This window comes from Panthera onca, chromosome C1 (assembly GCF_046562875.1).
Source record: "Panthera onca isolate mPanOnc1 chromosome C1, mPanOnc1 haplotype 2, whole genome shotgun sequence".
NCBI lineage: Eukaryota > Metazoa > Chordata > Mammalia > Carnivora > Felidae > Panthera > Panthera onca.
The window spans coordinates 56503452-56525631 of record NC_138346.1 but is presented as its reverse complement, the minus strand read 5'-3'; the positions used below and the strand labels follow the sequence as shown (position 1 = coordinate 56525631).

At 38.5% G+C, this 22180-nt stretch overlaps 1 long non-coding RNA gene across 1 annotated transcript in view; it reads right to left on the bottom strand.

Annotated features, from left to right (window-relative positions):
* Nucleotides 1–16332: 16332 nt before the first annotated feature.
* The window catches only part of LOC144617151 (uncharacterized), a 39009-nt gene continuing 33161 nt past the window's right edge, over nucleotides 16333–22180 (bottom strand). The window contains exon 5 of the long non-coding RNA XR_013557252.2: nucleotides 16333–17550. This is a non-coding gene — a long non-coding RNA (uncharacterized LOC144617151). The remainder of the gene's footprint in view (nucleotides 17551–22180) is intronic.

Here is a 22180-nt window from a genome sequence, read left to right as displayed (position 1 = left end):
CCTGCCATTCACCATATTGCCTGTCTCACTTGCAAATCTTTAAAACTTAAGGCAAGTCTCCTTCCCACACACCAGCCACCTCTTTCTAGATTACACACCTTCCTTTGTAATCAATACAATTCCTGATCATTCTTGAGCTACTACAGTATTTGTGTGATGGTCTATATCCTCATAAGGCTGTATACTCCTCAAAGGTGGATGCTATTTCCTACTCACCTTTGTACACCACCACCCAACACAGTGACCAACAAAAACCTGCTCAAGTGAATGAATAAACTGGGCACAATCTATGCTCCCTTCACGGTGTTACAGGACTGTACTGCTGTCTCCTGCAAAAACCCTCTCTCACTCCTTCTGCAAGAGAAAAGACTCATGTGCCATATTCTTGTCCCGTAAACCCTGTCTTCTAACACTTATTGGTCTTGTCATCATTATTTTTTCACCTGATATTTTCCTAATCAAAAAATTTACAAAGAAATTAAAGCTATCTGATCTTGTTCAATGTACTTTGTGTGTAAATGGATGGCCCTGGGTTAAAACCCTAGCTCGACCAGTAACTAGCTGCGGGAACTTGAATATGTCATTTAATCCCAAGAATGTTTTTCACTCTGAAATGAGGGTAAAAATATCTACCCTGTGGCTTTCTTGTGAGGCTAAATAAACTAATGTACATAAAGCACTTAGCATATTGCCTAGCACAAGTGAGTATGTAGTAAGTAATATCTATTAGTATTAATGTACAATTAACAGTTACTTTGAAGAATATAATTTGTTAATCATTATACTGCTCTGTATTTTTCAAAACTGAGGGTCACCTTGATTTTAAGATTGAGGCCTTAATAACAGGAAAGATATTATATACATACATACATATCAAATGAAAAAAACCTTAAAACATATGCTTGTATTATATATGTGTATATGTATTAACAGTATTACTGTCATATGTATATGTTTATATATACGCATATGTATGTACATTATATATGCATACTATATATGCATACGTTATATATACATATTGTATATATATGTGTGTATTATATATATATTAACAGTATTACTATCTTGTTTTATAACTGAAAAAATATCTTAACTGTAGTAAGTTAATAAAATATAAATAGATTCCACTCAGTAAATACTGAAACTTTCACAGTGGAATCTACATCACTTATTAAATACATATCAGTCGTATGTATTATTTCACTGGTGAAATGTGCTTTAAGTATGTAACATGAAAAATCCAAAACCACAAACTTAGCTTTTGCTATTGCTATTTTCTGTACATAATGCTTCAATTCAAATCTGATTAAGTTTAAATGATGGTTTTGAAGAATGCAGTAAGAACAGAAAAACAAAAATGAAGGGAAACAAAATTCATTAAGCTAGAACTGTATGAGGAGACTTACATGGCCTTTGGAAATATGAAGATAAGAACTTTGGAATTTATTCCTCATCTTTATTTATATGATAGGGATATTATATATTTGTATTTTTAAAAATCATTAATCTAGAAGGGAAGAATCTGTTTTATCTACAAAACTTACTTTCTCTCTCCCAATTGCCCCCAAAAAAGGAAAACCAAACGTGAGCCACTTTATTCAAAAAGAAGAATCTCATGACAATAGGATTATTATGACAAGCATTTCCCATACTTTATTCTTCATGCCCAGAATGACATTGGTAAGATAAGACCTTGTAAAAGTCCATAGCACTTATTTTGAAGTTTAAACTATCATGGTAAAAAAAAAAAAAAAAAAAAAAAAAAAAAAGTCATTTCCTTAAACAGGAAATGTATTAATAATGGCACAAAAGACAGTACCAGTCATACTATAGAGTACAATGTTTCCCTTCAAAAAGAAAATAATATCCTTATCCTCAAAGGGTAGTAATTCTTGAACAGAGTTGTTTAAAAAATAAATAGAGGGGGAAATCCTGACACCCCCCCCACATCTCACATTCACATATATTTTGTTGAGTTCTGATCATGTGATTTAACTAAAGACTTAAGTTAAGACTATCTGAAATTTAACGTTACAATATCCTCTAGTTCTCACCAATCAAATAAGTTCTCTTTGCTTTATACATGTATTTTACACTAATATTTGCAAAGTTATCATAATTTTGCAACTGTTCCATTCTGGTCAGCATTGTTCCCCAGAAAAGTTCTGCAAAGAATGACTTACTGAAATACATTTTTAGAGACTCCTAAAGTTTTTAGATTTACTTATAGAATAGGAATTTAAGATGGAAGCATTTGGGGCATCATTTAATTTGTATTTTATTTACTATTACTTTGGTTTAGATAGTATGTGGGGGGGGGGGGTAATTAAGAAATGTAATTATACATGGATTCAAAGTCCTGAGGTGTTGCAGTCTATAAGTAAAAACATATAACCTTATATTCTGTTTCAATTCACTGCCTAACTCATTTTACCAACAGGCCTGATTTTCCTATTCTTACCTAAATAAGATTTCTCCATTTGATTAGAATGGCAAAACTTTAGTCTTAGTTTAGCCCACTAGCTGAGGAGTGTGTGTGTAAGTTCCTTTGTGTATTGATCACCTACTGGTTAATCAATGGTATTATTAAATCCATCCTGAAATACAATAAACTAGATTGTGTCTGTTCACTTCATAAGATCCATCAAAACACGAGTGTGGGTCAATATTCCAAACTTTTTTTCCAAAGTAGCTAACAACCAGATTTCCTGCAGTCAGTGGATGCTAGCACGGGACTCTGTCTGTGGACTGAGGCAGTTCACTGAGTCAGCATGTTTGTGAATAAAGATTACAGGAAGATTGTTAATCCAATGCAAGCCCTCTATTCTCCAGGCTCTGGGTATACATTGGTTTCTGGAAACAAACGTTCTTTAACCTTCTGAAACTAACTTTCTAAGATGGGACACTCCCAAGTCTCCAAAATTGTTGCTTTTCTCTTGAGTCAGCACCCTCAGGATCCAGGATGTAAATTATTCTCTTGAAAATAACTTTTTACGGGGGCGCCTGGGTGGCGCAGTCGGTTAAGCGTCCGACTTCAGCCAGGTCACGATCTCGCGGTCCGTGAGTTCGAGCCCCGCGTCAGGCTCTGGGCTGATGGCTCAGAGCCTGGAGCCTGTTTCCGATTCTGTGTCTCCCTCTCTCTCTGCCCCTCCCCCGTTCATGCTCTGTCTCTCTCTGTCCCAAAAATAAATAAAAAACGTTGAAAAAAAAATTTTTTTAAAAAAGAAAATAACTTTTTACTAAATACTGCTTTGAGGAGTCATTCAGAAAATACTTATTCTTAAAGTCTGATTTTTATGGGTAAAGGGGATCAGTTTGGGCTTGGTAATAACACCCACAAAGAGGAGATTCTTACTTTTGTGTAAAGCTGGAGGTTGCATAAATACATGAACATGAAAAGACACATCTTTTCAATGTGAATTACCTGAAAAGACAAGCAAGAGAAAATATAGTAACATCAAATCCACCTAGCTATCAGACTTGGATTCACTTGAATTCAGCTTGTGGGTGGGGAGAGGGTGTTGGGGAATCACTCCATTAGGCTGATTTAGTAAAAGCCAAAAAATATGTTCCTGAGCACAGCATGGATATAGGATGACTCACTCTTCTACTGTTTCTTGAACTGTTTTATGAGCAAAGATGCCTGTTACTTTGGTGCGATTCGAGGGGAATTTTAGGAATCTAGAAGCTCCTCTTTCATTCAAAAGACAAATAGACCCAAAAGAAGAATTTTTTTTTCCTGTCTCAAAATATCTTCCTTACTATGTGTGAAATTTCAGCATCATTAAAGTAAATAAAAGACCAAGTCTGGGTATTCTAGGGAGACAGAGACTGTAACTATCTCACAGTTCCATTGCCAGGACAAGACTAGTGCCTACCACAGACGCTAATCAATAAATAACCAATCTGTCGAATGAACACATTTCCTGACACTTGCATGCAAAGGAGAGTTTTTTAATGTTGTTCGCTTTTTTTTCAATTTTCTTTCTAATCTGCAAATGCTAGAATTTAAAGAAATTACTGGAAAGTGAAAAAAATGGGAAATTTCAGAGTGAATAAAATGTACTTATTCTTTCAGAATAATTGAAATGAAGGCAAATTTTAGATTTGTAACAATTTTTTTTTTTTTTTTTTTTTTTTTTTGGCCAGTCTGGCTACAGTCTAACAAATGAAAGGGAAAGAGTAAGTGCTACCGTGTAACACATGAATTTGGTTACTTAACAGTGGAGTATATTCCTTATCATCAAAATTTTGTGACCCAAAAATCAGTGGGTGGTAGTGTGTCCTTGTCTTGATAAATTCCTATAAATCCTAATTCTAACTTTATTTAATTGAGCAGTTAGGGTGGGAGTGGTGGGGTAAGTGACAAAAAACTAATTCCAGGACATAGATTCTTGCTATAGCTTCTTCATGTTATCAGATACCACAGTGATAACATTTATCATTGGGACTGAGTGTTAATACATTAAAGAAGGACAAAAAACTGATGCTAGAGACATAACTTTTTTTAGATCATTTTAATCTGTATTAAAATTCTTACATGAACAAAGTCATCCCCCTTCCAAGGGCCTATGGGCCTGCGTTAATTTGCATAGTTTGTAACCTTAAGTCTGAATAAGGCATTGGAATAAGTCAAATGCGGGGCTGTGTACTGCCGTATTATGCCAACTATCAGATTACCTTTTAAAGAGGGAAAAAAATATATGGCAGGCTTCGTTTCGACACTTGAAAGAAAAGGCAATTGGGGTATGTTAAATTCAGGAAGGAAAATGGTTTAGTTGCATCTTTGTTAACAATTCAGAAGCATCCATTGTATTACTTCTGCAATGGTATTGAGCTAGTTTTATTAAGGCAAATTTATAGCAATGTTAGAAATTAATACCACTCTTATTTCCTCCACTGCCTGACTTTATTGAATGCCATGGGGCATATTAATCAGTAAAGCCAAGTAGTGCATGAAATAAAAGTATAAATTAACCTGTAACATGAATGTAAAAGGGGCTTAATAAAATAGAAATAAATAACACTTTAATGATAATCAACCTGCCCTGTCTGAGCCAAGCAAAAATTGTGATAATGCCAAACACGGGGTCTAAAGAGCCCTATATGTTTTTATAAATTTAGATGAACCGAGCATTGACATAGAGATCAAAGATGACAATTATGGCCACATAAGCCACAAATGATGTGTTGCATGAATCCTGGCACTATCAGTGCAATAGACAAACATATGTAGTGCATTAAAAGAATCTGAACACCGAGCAGCTAGCTATTCTAAGTTTCCACTCTTTTACTACCCTGAATACACCAGATCTCATCTAAGTTCCCACTTTACATCAGGTAGTTTAGAAAAAAAAATTATTATCTTACTGGGTTCCCCCTGCCAATATATTCTGGCTTTTTTTTTTTTTTAATATCATATGTGGCTATTTATTTATTTATTTATTTGGGGGAAGGGGTGTTGTGCAGAGAGAGAAGGAGAAAAAGAATCCCAAGAAGGCTCCACACTGTCAGCACAGAACCTGACGTGGGGCTCAAACTCACGAACAGTAAGATCATGACCTGAGCCAATATCAAAAGTCACTTAACCAACTCTCAAGGATGCTTGACTGAGCGACCCAGGTGCCCCTACTATGTGGCTTTTAAGTGTATTGATGTAAACTGTATTTTCTTCAAATTTTTATATAAACTCTATTTTCTTCAACTTTTTAAAAAATATTATTTTACTAAAATGTTAAAAATCTCTTTTCTGTCTTATAATTATAAGGACTCCTTTTTGCTTTTTTCAAGTGACTGTACCTTTTCTCCATCTTTCTGGATCAAGTAAATGACATGATATACTAGTATATTATATCTGTAAATTGTAAATTTTTTTAGAAAAAAATAAAGATACTACCAAACAACACTTACATATAACTGGATGGCACTCTATTTCCCTCCAAAAAGTGTTTCCTATGAGCATATAACTGAAGCAACAATAGTACTGTGGCATAATACACCTACCACGGTCTAAGACACAAAATGAAGTTCAAAGCTTGTTTAAAACAAATAGCCATGGAATAATATTGTCAACTCTTCACAGAAAAACTGACACAGCCATAAACTTCAGTCTAATCTCTCACTCTACATTTACATATGCAACTAAAGAGAGATCATGTGGGTGGAGGGACAGGCTTGTAATACCTGTTTACTTTCATAAGCATCCATTAACCTTATCAGATTGACAAAAGAACAAAACAAAATAAATAAAATATGCTCCCCAAATGCAAGGTGTTATTATTAATATTCATGGAAAGAAAATACCCACACACAGCTCTACTCGGACTTGTTCTCCTGGATTTTTAGCATTGACTATAATAATCAAGGAAGATGATATGAAAACACCTTAAATCACATTCTAAAATTATGTGAACAGAGACTTTAAATTATAACTTCTTTATTTTGCTTTCTAATGCTGATGCTAAATCAATTTGATTAAATCTTCAAGGATCCTGTTCCCTGTCACCAAATCAATCTCTCTGGCTCTCTGGAATATTATTCCTATGGGTATGTCTCCCTCTAAAACCCTCCCTGTCTCCCTCTGCCTCCAGAATGAAGCTTTAACTGCTTAACTGCACATCAAAACTCTCATGATGGCACCCCACTCCCATAGGTAGCCAAGGTTCCTATGCCCTAGTCTAACTGTGACCCTTTCCAACTGTGACCCTCTGTGACCTTCTTTCTGCCTGAAGTATCTTTCTCTCTTACCACAACTACATACTACAGCCCCACCACCATCCCCATAAAGTTCTTCCTAACCTTCAAGGCTCTGCTCAAGTGCTACTCCTCCCTAAACTTTTCTGATCACTCTGAGATTGCATTTTCTTTTTTTATTTTAGCATGGAGGGAACCAGAACTATGGATCTGCAGAAGTGTTGATCCATCATAGAATTTTAAGCCTTATAATCTTTTGGCAAAAAGGAAAAAAATTCACTCTTTCTTAATTTTTTAAAAAGTTGTATGTGTTGTACCCATATTCAACATCCTTGTCAATGTACAGTTGATGCTTAGTTTTAAGCCATTTCTTAAGAAATTCAGAAATTATTCAATAGAAATTGCTTAAATTTACAAAACCCTTTTTAACACAACAATGAAATGGCACACCATCAGGTGGCTTCTCTGATATTATGGGCAAAATCACCAATGCAGGTATATGAGTATCACTCTAGAGTTCCTTCCCCTCCAATAGAGCAGAATAATCTAGGATGGGCTACAATATATAAAATGCATTCCCAGAGACATTACAATGGCTTACTTAGAGAGCAAAAAGTCATTCAGATATTCTGAATTATTTTATGGTAGTGAAAACCTACTGACCCAAGGAGCTCATCAAGAATAAGAAAACAATATTAAAGGCCACTGGGCTTTTGCATTTTATTAACTTCAAAATTGAAAATTAAGTCTGGGTCATATTAGAACATCAAAGTGATTGTGGTCAGACTTGCCCTCACTACCACAGTCTTGAAAATATATCAGATGGTATATATATTTTTTCTTTTTTTAAGTTTATTTATTTATTTTGAGAGAGACAGAGAGAGCACAAGCAGGGGAGAGGCAGAGAGAGAGGAAGAATCCCAAGCAGGTCAGCAGAGCTAGACAATGCAGGGCTAGAACTCAGGAAACTGAGAGATCATGACCTGAGCCAAAATCGAAAGTCAGAGGCTTAACCAAATGAGCCACCCAGGTGCCCCTAAGATGGTATATTTTACACTTTATTTCAAAAAAAAAAAAAAAAAAAAAAAAAGGTGTAAATGTGAGAGAACAGCCACGAGAAATTATATAGGGATTTTAGCTGATTTCATTTTTTGAGAAATAAAATTCAGAACAGGTTTTTCCCTGGATTAAAAGACAGGGAGAAAAATTCTTACTGTCAAATTCTTACCTATCAATTATTCTTAGCAGTATCCTAACAATTTGATACAATTAAAGCATAAAGGGGAGCCTGGATGGCTCCGTGGGATAAGCTTCCAACTCTAATTTTGGCTCAGGTCATGATCTTACAGTTCTGTTTGTGAGATTGAGCCCTGCGTTGGGCTTGGCGCTGACAACACAGAGCCTGCTTGGGAGTCTCTCTCTCTCCCTCTTTCTCTGCCCCTCCCCCTCTCACACTCACTCGTGCTCTCTTTCTCTCTCAAAATAAACATTTAAAAATAAATAAATAAATCATAAAGAAAATAAAGACCCTCTGTGACTTAAAATCGTAATAGTCTAGCACATGGTGATTATCTGTATTCTAAACATCTATGTTATAAGTGTACATAAATTGTAAACATCTTTGTTATAAGTGTAAAACAACTATAATAATTATTATAATAATCATCCAGTCAGAGAAACTGCAGAGCATAAAACAGTATGGGCTCCCCCTGCTGTTTCTACTGCTAAACTTAACTAACATTTCCGGTTGCCACGGCTTGGTGTCCTGATTTTAAGGCTGATTCATAAACAAAGGGTAAACAAAACAAAATTAAAATGCCATTATATCAATAAATCAGTAGGTCAAAAGGAAAAGGGGAAACGAGACTGTCAGTGCATTTAGCGTGATAAGTAAGCATTTACATGGAGGCAAGCATTACCTGGAATTCCAAAAGTGATACTAATGGGCTTCTGGGGACAAGACTGTCCTGCCACTGCATTTAGATAAAGAAGTTTATAAGTCTGACTTGCTATGGGACTTTGTCAAATCCGAAAATCAGACAAAGCCCCTTGGCAAGCTGGATGCAGTGCCGCCATCTTGACTCTCTGCGAGTGCGACATGCAGACCAGCCTAAGCCCAACAGGGTACACGAAGGAGATTATTTTGGAGAAATCCTAATGACACTGAACAGGAGGCTAGCTTAACGTCTTGTCCAAGTGAGATCCCAGGCCTCCTCCGTGACGGCTGCTCGGAGTTCTGTAGGCTAATGAGGGGAACCATCTGTAGCATTTTGCTGGCAGATGCGTGCCCCTCTTCATACTGTGCCAGAGTCTCCTAATGAGAAGGTCTATAGAGGGCTTCTGGATCACTCTGTGAGGAAAGATTGTGCTACTTAGGAACCGTGTAATCTAGAGGCCAAACCAATATCTGATTATATGTATACATGCATTTTAGTATGCCTTCTTTTCAGATGTGAACACCAGAATATGTGAGTGTATTAATAAGTTTGTTTTTATGCCATCACATTTGGGGACACCCACAAGTAAAAATGATGTGCTACGTTTATTTCTTTTGTAAAAACTATATAGACTATTTCAAATGAAAGGAAAATCCAGATTGAGTGAACCGGTTATTTGCTATCACCATTTCAAAGTCATCAGAGAAACCTCCAAAGAGGAAAAAATATATATGTACTCAGGTATATATTCCTTCCTTCCTTTAAATGTGTTCATTTTGCAATGGAGAGTTAATTTCTAACTTTATAATCTCAAAAAGAAATAAGAAATTAAAGCCAAATGATAAATCTGAAAATCTTTATGAGTAAATTTCAAATTATGATGGAATGACATTTCAAAGCATTTACTTGGCAGCATATGGGAAATTACATAAGGATTATAGTAGGCATCAAAATATTTTAAGGCGACCATTAAACAGTTTTAAAGATAGACCTAATCACAAACTCAGCATTTAAACTAAGTCTTTACACACTACAAAACTGTTTTAAAAGAGCAGAAATTATTTTATCTCATTGTAATTCTCAAAATTTTATGACAATTCCACTCTATCATTCACTTCAGTTGCAATTAATCTACTGTCATTGAAAGAGTCTTGTTAAAATTAATTTTCTTTTTCCAAAATAATCATAATATCCCATTTGAGGTACTGATTTAAAACTCTTATTCAATTAGATAAGCTCAGCTTCCATCATAAAGAGAGATAATAGAGACTCAGAGGAGACCAGATAGACTGAAGATTTTAAAAATTTTAACCAGGGCTTTATGATATACCAAAAGTTACAAGATGCTTAAAACCAAAGAGAAGATGTCTGCCTTTCAACTTGGTGGGTAAGAAGGTGAATTGTTCATATGCAATATGCAGATTTTAGCAAAAGTGCAAAGGAAGCTCAAAGTTGTAGTTTCCATAAATCTCATACAGCAGCACCAGGACCAGCCTAATTTACCATCTGATGTCTCCCATAGAGAAGAAATGTATTTCCCCAACAGCACAGTAACGTATTAGGCTGCCAGGTAAGATTGTGACAAGTTTTCCCGCCTAAAACCTCCTCTTAAGTTAGATCTGCCTTCCAAAAATATTGTCACAAGAAATGGTAGCTCAGATTATCCTTAGTCTCTAGAACTGACATAGAGATACACAAATGACATTTTTAAAAAGTTCTTTACAAGCTTCAACTTGTTTTCATTATAAGTTCCACATAGAATATTAATACTTATAATTGATTTTAGCAGTAAGTAATAAACACTCCTGCTATTTAATGAAAGAAATGTCTCAGCTTCAGGTTTTATTTATTAGCATTTGAAGTCCCTCCATAACCTTAGTAAGATCAGTTATAGCTTAATTAAATGAGAAAAACGGCCTGCCAAAATTCTTTGTCCTTAAAATACATAACTGTATGTTTGCAGTTTTCCTGCAAATCCTTATAACCTATTTCAACTTGAGGATAGATCGGGCTCCAAGCCTAAATTTACTTCATACATCCCCAACAAAGTGTCTTTTGCCTGAAATTTTTGTATATTTTTTTCATAATGTGCCAGCCGCAAATATTGTCTTAAGAGGTTTCTGTTTTATTAAGCATTTGAGAGTTATACATCTTAGAGTTGTATCAGTGAGAAGGTAGCAGAGCCTGTTCACAGTAGAAATATTTGCTACTTAAAAATGAACACAAATTTAAACTTACAACATGTCTGTCTTCAGTGGTGTTTGTGGTGAAGTTCCATGGTTATTACATATCCTAAATATACATTCAAATATCTCTACAAATGAAAAACAAAAAGCTAAGCATTCACTGGCAAAAGATTGAGCTCCTCCATCAACATGGCAGGAATATTTCAAATAAATGCTCTCTTCTCAAATCCATTGGAAGAACGGAATCCATTTGTCTGGCCTTTCCTCTCTCCGCCCCTGCCCACCGTTTTTCTCTACTTTCATCTGCAAATCAGCCTGCCCCTCTCCGGCCACACGACAATGATCCCCCATTACATTGATGGGGGGAAAAAATGGGGAAGAACGAGGGCTAATGGGAGGCTACATGATGATAGCCGCCTGCCCTTGATTTGAGAGCGACCGCGCGGCTCCCCTCGTCTACCACTAGCTGGCGCCAGAACCCTAAAGATGCAGTGATATATTGTGTCACAGCCTGCTAATTAACAAGGCTGTTTTCAAACTGACCGTAGTTATCTGAGGAAAACATGAGATGATTTTAACTGTAAGCATATAGTAAAGCAGCACCACAGAGGTTGCCATTTCGATTAAAATAACTCCATTTTATGCCTCCAAGCTTTTGTCAAAAGAAAGAGAGAAAGAAAGAAAGAAAGAAAGAAAGAAAGAAAGAAGGAAGGAAAAGAAAGAAGAAAGGAAAGAAAGAAAGAAATCATTAAAGAATTTGAGGAGTTTTTTTTTTAAATCTAAATAATAAACATAGAAGTCTTTTTTTTTTTTCCTCTACAAACTATTCACTATACATATAAAACTGTAAAATTTTCCGGTTATATAATGCTCTGTTAACCTAAATAAAGTGCTTTTTTATTATGCCTTCAGTCTAAGACAGAAATGTCCAACACAGGAGGGTCATACAAGAAAAGCGACTTTACTGCCTTAGCTCTTAATTCACTCTCACACCCTCCTTCCGTGTAACTAGCTTCAGCTTTCCACTCCTGGCATGCGGGCTCCACCAGCTTTCTCTCATCCTGCCCTTGCCTCCTCCCGTGCAAACCCAACACCGCCCTTCCAGACACCGCCATGGCTGCACTTCTGTGGCGAGAAATGCCAGCCAAATACAAATAATTGCTCATTTTAGGGAAAGATGGCCCTGGACAAAAGAGAGGAAATGGTGTTTTGGGTTCACAACATAAATTATCATCATGCAAGTAAGATATGCTGAGATTTAGGTATGGCTAGAGCAAAACCATATACAAAAAATTCAAAGCATTTGCTGCCATGGAAAACATTGTTTTTCATTTGAGAAAACTTCATACATTTTTACATAGTACATTTTTACAATTAGAAAAATCACAGACTCTGATTATTTTGGCAAGAGGAGAATTCAGACAAAATTACAGGGAAATATATTTTAAAATTATTTTTTAATGTTTATTTATTTACTTTGAGAGAGAGAAAGGCAGAGAGAGAATCCCAAGCAGGCCCCGCACTGTCAGCACAGAGCAGAATGTGGGTCTCGAACCCACGAACCACGAGATCATGACCTAAGTAGAAACCAGGAGTTGGGCACTTACTGAGACATCCAGGCACTCCTACTGTATTTTTTTAAAGCAATACTTTTTAGTTTAACTTATGAACGGTTTAAATGGCTGGTAATACCCATTCAAACCATGTGACCTATTGCCCTCTCTGCCCCCTTATATCCTTCAGGACAGTGGAGGTGGGCCACTTGGGACTGGGAAGGAAAGAACCAGTTTCTCCCAGCTTTCCTCTGGTTTTCACCGGCAGAAAGACTTCAAGCTTTCCTTTCCTCGCCCTTATGCTAATTACTCAAAGAATGAGTGCTAAGCTTTATCTTGGGCGTATTTGTTTCACCTCCATGACAAATGAGATAAATGTGTTTTCTTTACTTAGAAGCCAGTCCCTCTCTCAGCCAAAGTATACATGTGGTGCCTCAGACTTGCAGTTCTAAACCTTTCCTGAACTTTTCCCTTGGGATATCAGTGAGTCATTGTCCTTTCCTCTCCAAATAAGGGCCCAGAAATGAACCAGAGTGTGGTCTGTTACCAAAACATGTTTGTTTTGATGGCTTTTCAGTCTTCCAGTTGAAATCTTTATGAACGCATCTCTTAATGATACCTAGGTGACTTTAATGAAGGAAGGAATATTCAGGTGAAAATAAAGTTTTGAGACCGTCAAAAATTCTGCACAGCAAATACAACGGAGGAGCTCAGTGTGTCCGCAGTGTAATGGAGGGTCAGATTTACTCCTTTGTTATCAGTCATGATTTTGCTGGGCCTCTCCAAGAGACATAATGACAGGGGGACTACATTAACCACAATTGGGAATGCCTTGATCTTCATGCTAACCGCAGTTGTCTTTTGTTACTTACTGGCCTTGACCTATAGATGGACTGCATCAGTTGCTACTGAAACCAGAAGGTTCCTAGTGCAAGCCTGAGTCCTATGCACAGTTTAATTCATATTCCACTCAACATGCCCGTTTTATTTCCAGTGGAAATTGCTCATTTAATTGCACTGTAAGTTTTATGGGGTATGCCCCAGGCTGCGTTCTTTATGCTAGGCATTTCAGTATTTATGGGCAGAGCCATACCCAAAACTTCAAACATAAAGTAAAACCAGCAAAATATGCTCTCCTCCAGTTCCATAAATACTTTTCTCCAGTTTCATTATTTTTTCCAATGAAATTAAAGGAGTGTGTTAAACCTGTAACATAGGCTATTGCTTGGTGTCTCCAGAGCTGCTTTTGTCCTTCAGATTCATATCTGATACAGCTCTGCTTTCCTGCTCAAGAATGAGACTGTAAGAGAGCAAGAGTGGTCCATTCTGTGCGTGGGCTTGCTCTGCAGTAACAGGAAAGACTTCCTCTGTCCATAGTCTGTAGAATTTTTATCCATGAGACTAACGTGATTTTTTTGTTGTTGTTTTTAATGAACTGTGCCTACTTCTAGGTGACACACAGTAAATAAACGCTCTGGATTACAGATTTAATGCCTGAGCTGCACAATAGGTCTGGTTTAAAGAAATAAATATCTATGTCAGCCTTCTACCGCAGATGGTTTCTACATTCGGGGGGGGGGGGGGGGGGCAGCGGCAGACAGACATGATCTTACTTACAGCAGATCAGAATACATTCCTAAACTACTCAAATACTGCAGTTAACTGTGTGTCCGCAACACCTATGATTGCTTTTATCTACTATTATTATCTTACTATGAAATATACGAAAGCATGTTTCCTGGGAACTCCAGAGACTGAGACCAACACTCCCTACTGATTACAGCATTAATGTGATCATTCCTGTATTGGTTGGGAATCAGTGAAGCTGCAAGTAGCTGAAAACCCAAAATAACGGTGGCTTAAGCAAGACAGAAATTATAGTACTCATTAGGATAGCTGACACATTCTAGTTCTCCTATTGGGGCACATAGTAGGATTGTACTTCCCTACCCTCTGAGGCTAGGCATTGTGATGTGACTTGCATTAGCCAACAAAGTGACACGTGTGTTTTCACATGTGCAAAAACGTGTGTTTTTCAGGTGGGGGCTTTAAGAGCATACAATTCATGACATTCCTTTGCCTGGCTCTACACTAGTGGAAGCACTGATTGAGATGGAATGCTTCAGCCCAGGTCTCTCAGTGCCCTCGATGAGCAGATGCCCTTGCTGACCAGCATGGGATGAGTGGTGTGATCAAGAAATAAACTTTTGTTGTGTGAAGCCACAGGTTAAGTTTCTTGCTCACATAAAAGTTGGGGTGGGAAGGACAGAACTAATATAGTGGTGTATGGTTTTAGGGACCCAAGTTCCTCTGTCTTGCTGTTCAGGCGAGCATAATCATGTGCTCATGTTCTAAAATTCCAAGCAGCAGGAAGCTCCTGGAAGAGGTCTCCCTTCCACTCAGATCCCCCTTGGCCAGAACTTGGTCGCAGGGCTACGCCTAGAACTGCAAGGGAAGGGGGGGAGATGAAAGTTACCTGAGGCTCAGCCAAAACTCATGGACCGTTTCTCTACATAAGAGGATACAGGGTTCTGCCACTCTGCCCTTCACTCTTAAAAAGTCCTTTTGTAAACAAGACTGGTGATAGGACAGCACAGCCCCATTCACAACCATTTTTTATAAAAATGCAGAAGTAATCAGAAGATTGATCAATGTGGATAATGAGAGGTTGAGGCCACCCGAATTTATTTTGCTGTTGAGGAAAGGTTTTTTTCCTTCCCCAACATCTTTGTTGGTAAGAGATTCTGAGACCAGAATCTTCATTTATAACCTTCAACAAGATTTGAAATGATACTATTTGTATTAATTCCATGCACTTGTTTATCTGGCTACTTTTAAAGAAACACTGGGGGCGCCTGGCTGGCAGTCGGTAGAGCATGTGACTCTGGATCTCAGGACTGTAGTTCGAGCCCTACGGTGGGTGTAGACATTACTTAAAAATAAAATCTTAGGGGATGCCTGGGTGGCTCAGTCAGTTGTGTGTCCGACTTCGGCTCAGGTCATGATCTCCAGGTTTGTGAGTTCGAGACCCACAGTAGGCTCTGGGTGGATGGCTCAAACCCTGGAGCCTGCTTTGGATTCTGTCTCTCTCTCTCTCTCTCTCTCTCTCTCTCTCTCTCTGTTTCTCCCGATTGCTTGCTCTCTCGCTCTCTCTCTCTCTCAAAAGTAAATATTAAAAACTTTAGAAAAATAAAAAATAAAAATAAATAAAATTTTAAAGCAGCAGCTGGGTGGCTCAGTCAGCATTGCAGTTAGCATCTGACTCTTGATTTTGGCTCAGGTCATGATCTCATGGTTCATGGATTCGAGCCCCACATTGGGCTTGTAATTCTCTCTCTCCTCTCTCTGCCCCTCCCCCCCCAAATAAATAAACTTAAAAAAAATAAAGTAAATAAAATCTTTTCTAAAAATCACAAAAAACAAATTTATATTATTTGTACATATGTATGTATTATCTGTATGTATGTATTGATATTATATTATCTATATGATATTTCACTACCAAACCCAGAAATACAAGATACAAGGACAGTGAGTTTGGCTGTACATTCATTGTTTCTTGCAAAGATTGGAACTAAAGAAAAATCAATCCAGATGATTAAATCTAACTTTGGGGAGTTGTTTTCCATTGTGTCTGAGCCGAAGCTAGCAGCGAGAATTAGTGATGCCATGTTGTATACACAGCACAGCTGATCCAGGCCTACGACAGTCATTGGACAGACCTGGTGAAACTGGCTGCAGTAGAATTATATCAATGCAGAAAGAGCCTTGCTCCTTTAACAAAGTCCTCAGTTCAAAGCAAAGTGAAAAGCTTTTTTTTGTTTGCTTCAGTTTCACATCTAAGTTCATTTTTGGTCACTCCTCCTTGTGTAGGAAAAAAAAAAAAATTTTTTTTAATTGTCAAAAAAGTTTCCTAAGCATTTTTGGTAAACACTACACCTAAGCCAGGAAGGAGCCGGACCCCTAAAGAGTTTATGGTCTAAGATGTGGAGAGAAGAAAGGCAGGCAAGTGGGTGTACAGCAATTTTTATTGCCGAATTAACCACCAAAATGCAAATCAAAAGAGGACCTAAGGCAGGCAGCAGCACCAGGTCATGCCCTTTCATTCTCCTTCCTTGACCACCATTTCTTTTCCTGCTCCCCTGCTTTATTTGTATAGCGGGAAATCTATTGTCCATGGTGGAGTTCAAGTATGCCTGAGCATGTTTGTCAAACTGGTGGGGCAGGCCTTGCAGAAGCCTGAGGGGCCTCTGGCAATGCACTCAAACTGGGTCTGCTACTTCAATTCAAACAGATCCAGACAAGTCTGGCAAATTAGTAGGAGGAGGAGGCCATATGTGTGAGATGCACAAAAGGCTTCCAGCAGAACTCCATTTTCAGGGAAGAGCAAAAGTCTTATTTGCGTGACTAAGGACTGACTTATCTTCCCCTGTCAAAGTAATTCTTTTTTTTTTTTTTTATGATTAAGGTATAAATGACACACAACATTATCTTAGTTTCAAGTGTACAACATAATGATTGGATATTTGTATATACCGCAAAATGATCACAGAAGTCAGGTTAACATCCAACACCATCCATAGTTATAGAATTTTTTTTCTTATGATGAGAATTTTTAAGATTTAACTTGTGAACAACTTTTAAATATGCAATACAGTATTATTAGCTCTAGTCACCATGCTGTACATTACATCCCCAACTTATTTATTTTATAATGGGAAGTTTGTACTTTTTGACTCCCTTTGCCCATTTCACCCACCCCCATCCCAGCCACTGGCAAGCACTAATCATGCTAACTCTCTCTGTATCAGTCCAATTTTAGTGTATGTGCTGCCAAAGTGAGCACTCAAAATAACTCTTTTGATTGTTTTTCAGTCCTAGGAAACTGGGACACAAGGTCAGAATCTGTATACCCAATGGGATCGTCACTGTTGCTAGCTTACACAGGATTTGCTATTAGATCAGAAAACAAGCCTTAAGGGTACCTTTGTATACATCAGAAAAAGATGGTCTTCATTAGAGCCTGGCCACGGAGAGGTTCAGGGCAGGTAACAGCAGTTCAAAACCAGACAACCACAACTGGAGACCCTCATTGGAATAATGGGCATGCTACGAAGCCAAAGGACTCCAAAGTACCCAGTTCCTGCATGGTACAACCACATCTTCTCTCCACAGGCCCTGGGGAAGATGTTTAAAAGTGATGAGAAAAGGAAGTCAAAGAACCATACACACCTAAAACCCCAAGGCCGAGCTCTCTGATTATAGACCAAGCACATGGTTTAGGCTTAACTCAAAATGAGTTCCCTCCCTTCCCTTAAGCTCAACTCAGATCTTGGCATCTTTCATCCCTTAAGCCAGCTAGCCTCCTGGGATAAGAGACCAAAGTAAAAAATAGCCTGAATAGTGACCCGAAATTTGACCCAACAAAGCCTGAGAAAGGAGCACTGAGAGGAGTGGGGGGAGACCTGAGGAAAGTGATCTAAGGCTTAAATCACCAACGTTTCTTGTTCATGGGCTTGACCATCAAAGTTCTCAAAGTGCAAGTTTAAGGAGCCACTACAAAAAAAACATGCAAGGAAAAAACAGCCAGGAAGTCAAAAGTAGTAGGGAAGAAATCAATACAGTATTCCAATACCATAATCCAAAAAGAACAAAAATGTTAATCAGAACTTAAAGAAATATTAATACTGCTCCCTGGCACATAAAACATAAAGGAGTGGCAATTTTCTGGAACACATCCATTTCTGTAATTTACTCAGCTGACTAACCCCATAAAGGCTACATTTACTGAACCCCAAGCCCACAACCAAAGATCTTCTTTCTTTTGATTTATCTTAAAACATTTTTAAGTACCTGATGCAGTCATTTTATGCAGATTTATTAGAAAGCTCAAGGTATGTCATATAACTGCTATAGTTTTAGCAAAATAAAATCACTGTGATCTCTGAAAAAAAGTGGTATAAAAATAATAAAATTATTAATAGTTCTTCAAATTACAGATGGCCCCCAGCTTACAGTGGTTTGACTTAATGGTTTTTTTACTTTACCATGCATGGTGCATGGTTCAGTAGAAACCGAACTTCCAATTTTGATTTCAATCTCTTCCTGGTCTAGGGATATGCAGCACGCGACTCTCCCGTGACCCTCGTGACACTGGGCAGCAGCAGCCCCAGCTCCCAGTTGGCCCTGCCATCCATCGGTGAGGGATGGGGTAAACAATGGACACTTGTACAGAACCACTCTGCACCCATACAAACATTCTGGTGTTCACCTTCAGCACAGTATTCAATAAATTTCATCATACAGTCAACTGTTTTGTTATCAAATAGGCTTTGTGTTACAGGATTTTGCCCATCTGTAAGCCAATCTAACTGTTCTGAGCACGGTTATAAGGTAGGTGTGGCTAAACTGTGATGATCAGTAGATCGGGTGCACTATATGTACTTTTGACTTCTGATGGCTTTATCAGGACTTAACCCTAGCACAAGTTGAGGAAAATGTGGATAATATTCACTATGCATTTTACTCAGAAAGGAAGAGAAAACCCCAATTGAGGGGAAGCATGTTCAAACTTGCTTCAGGCCAAACACTTTTTCAAAAGCTGTATTTTACACAGACATTATCTACAAATACAAATAAAAGCAGGGGTGTGCTGGTAAACGTTTAACAAGGGGCTCTCTGAGAAACACTGATTTGGAGGTATAAATGCTGCTTTCTGTGGTATAAATGCTCCCACCTTGGCTATCACGAATGAAGACTTGTAAGAGATGCACCGATTCCTTGCCAGTGGGCAGCATGCCTCAGACACCCCGGTGCCAACCCCACCATTCAGTTCCCTCTCCCTTAACACCCAAGGGCACAGTTTGAAAACTCTTAACAAGATAACTTTGTTCAAGGAAACTTTTTGATGGTTATCACAAAGATTGTTAAATTGCCACTTATCAATACTTAAGAAATCCTGTTTTCCTCACCTTATCTTAAGATTCAATGAAAGCTCTAAAAATACACAGTAGAGATTTAGTAACCACCAAGAGACAACTCCCTCCCCTCATTTAAATAACCTTTGATCTTCATCGTATGACCTTCCAAATATACACTTTATATACATCTTGTCTCAAATTTCACATCGTACGGAATTCTAAGGAGGACACACAAAAATTTGCTCTTAAAAATTCTAAAAGTCAGATGCACAGATATGATGTAACTCCCACTTTCCCTCCCTCTCCTTTTCCTTATCTTTTTCTCTCAAATTCTCTCAACCGATTCCCCATCCTCCCTCTCCTTCACTATCTCTCTCCAAAAAAAAAAAAAAAAAAAAAAAATCAGCCAGATTGAATGAGGAATCTGTACAGAAGGGGAGAACATCTCAATCTCTTCCCCTCCCAGTCTCAGACTTAGCAGATATGGGCCTTTTGATGGGGAGTCTAGAGGGAAGGCCAGAAGCAAATCACCTTCCTGGTGTTTCTGTCTCAGAAAGCCCAGAGTCACATCAGTCAGTGATGGTCATGTGAGAGAGACGCCCAGTAAGAGAAGGCCACGGGAGACAGCTGCCTATGGACAGAAGCATAAAAGGAGGAACTGGGAGTTTGTGCCACTTGTTAGCAATAACCACATTTTCTTCCTTCTTTTTATGTGTTTGCTTTCTGGTGAGCAAGTGACCACTCATTTTTTTCCTTCTTTTCATGGCTCTCTCTAGCTACCCTATTTTTTTTTTTTTTAAATATTGCTGGATTATGCTAGCAGTGGACAGGAAATAAACATTTCCTCAGATATGGTAGGAACCTACAGTGAAATATTTGCAGTTTCTCACAGGTACAGGTCAAGTTAACCAAACAGGGTGGGGCCTGATCCCCAGAATTAAGTGAAGTCAAGAGCGCTAGAAGGCTGTCCTTTCCAGACTGTGGCCTGGCCTGGAGGCTGAGCCAGTTCAGTGTTCCACACACCTTTATGGAGGCCCTACTAAGAGCTAGGCACTGCTAGGTACGGAGGCTCTGGAAATTGGTTCTGCTATTCAAGAGCCCTGGGTTGTCCTCATTTATTGTTGTTTTTTGCAGTCAGGGAGGTGGGTGATCTTTTCTTATTCTAGGCAACATTCAAATACCTTGCATACACCCACAGACTTGTCTGAGACTCGAAGAGAACATTCCCCAGAGGGGACTACACTGTGTCCCTGGAGGGAGGGGCGGTGACTTGGGAAAGGAAAGTGGAGAAGGGATACAGATATATCATCTAGATCAGGCTAGGTGGCTTGAGAACTTGGGGAGAGGGAGTTGTGAAGGGCAAAAGACTTTCAGGAGAAATCATAGGACAGGATATAGAATATACTAATTTAGGAGAGAAGAGCTCCGGGAAGGAGATAGGCAGGAGAGGACAGAGAGATCGCTTCCTGACAGGAAACTCACCACTAGGAAACTGCTCATAACCAGGAAGTGTCGGAGAGCGATTCCAGCACCCAGAGCTCTGGATGTGCTGCCCACATGCCAGTCACATGGCTGCGGAAAGAACAGAATCAAAACTGGAGGGCAAATCTGGTGAACGAGAGCAAAGCCAGGACTTTGCCCGCTTCTCCAGAAACCAGAAGGCCACAAGAGAGACCATTCATCCTAGATCTCAGAATAGGATAGGATAACTAGCATAGACTGGCCCAGGGAAGGAGCTAGAAGAGCTAATACTCGTAGTGTGTGCCAGGCGCTATTCTAAGTACATTCAAGTATTAGCTCATTTAACCATCAACAAAGAGCTCTGTGAGATAGGTGTTACTATTATAACCATTCTACACATGAGAAAATTGAGAAACACAATGGTTAATTTATTTCTGCACAGCTACTCAGTAATGTAGTCTGGATTTGAAACCAGGGAGTGTTGCGCTGTGGTTGCAGAGCCCACACCCACAATCCTATGCTGTAGCACTAAAAAAGAAGAACAGAACAAAATGGGGAACAACAAGTTAATGTTTTCAAGAGAGTAACATGAGAATTGTTTTTACAATTTACTTTATTCATCACTAAAATGTGTCCTGAAGTTCTCTTATGTCATAGTAAAGGCATTTGCTCACATGACATTTTGAGCATATTGTACAAGAGAAACATATATGCATTCAGCAAATATTTATTGATGACCTTCTCTATTCCAGGCAGTAGATTAAATGATAGAGTTCCTGGTTTCATGGAGTTTACAGTCAAGGGTGAGAACTCAGTGGTCACAAGTTATTACTGGAGAATGCACGATAGAGAAAAACCCTCACACTTAAACACACACACACACACACACACACACACACACAAAACGGAGGTGCCTGGGTGGCTCAGTTGCTAGAGCAACTGACTCCTGACTTCAAGGTCGTGAGCTCGAGCCCCACATCAGGTGTAGAGATTCCTTTAAAAAACATAATTAGGAGAACCTGGGTGGCTCCATTGGTTAAGCGTTGGACTTTGGCTCAGGTCATGATCCCACAGCTCATGGGTTCTAGCCCTGCATCAGGCTCTGTGCGGACAGCTCAGAGCCTGGAGCCTGCTTCAGATTCTGTGTCTCCCCTCTCTCTGCTCCTCCCCCAGTTGCAATCTGTCTTCCTCTCAAAAAATAAATAAATGTTAAAAATTAAAAAAAAAAAACAACAAATATAATTAAAATTTTGGGGCGCCTGGGTGGCTCAGTGGGTTAAGCTTCTAACTTTGGCTCAGGTCATGATCTTATGGTTCATGGGTTCCACCCCTGAATCAGCCTCCCAGCTGACAGTGCAGAGCCTGCTTGGGATTCTCTCTCTCCCTGCCCCTCCTCCACTCACACTTTCTTGGTCTCAAAATAAATA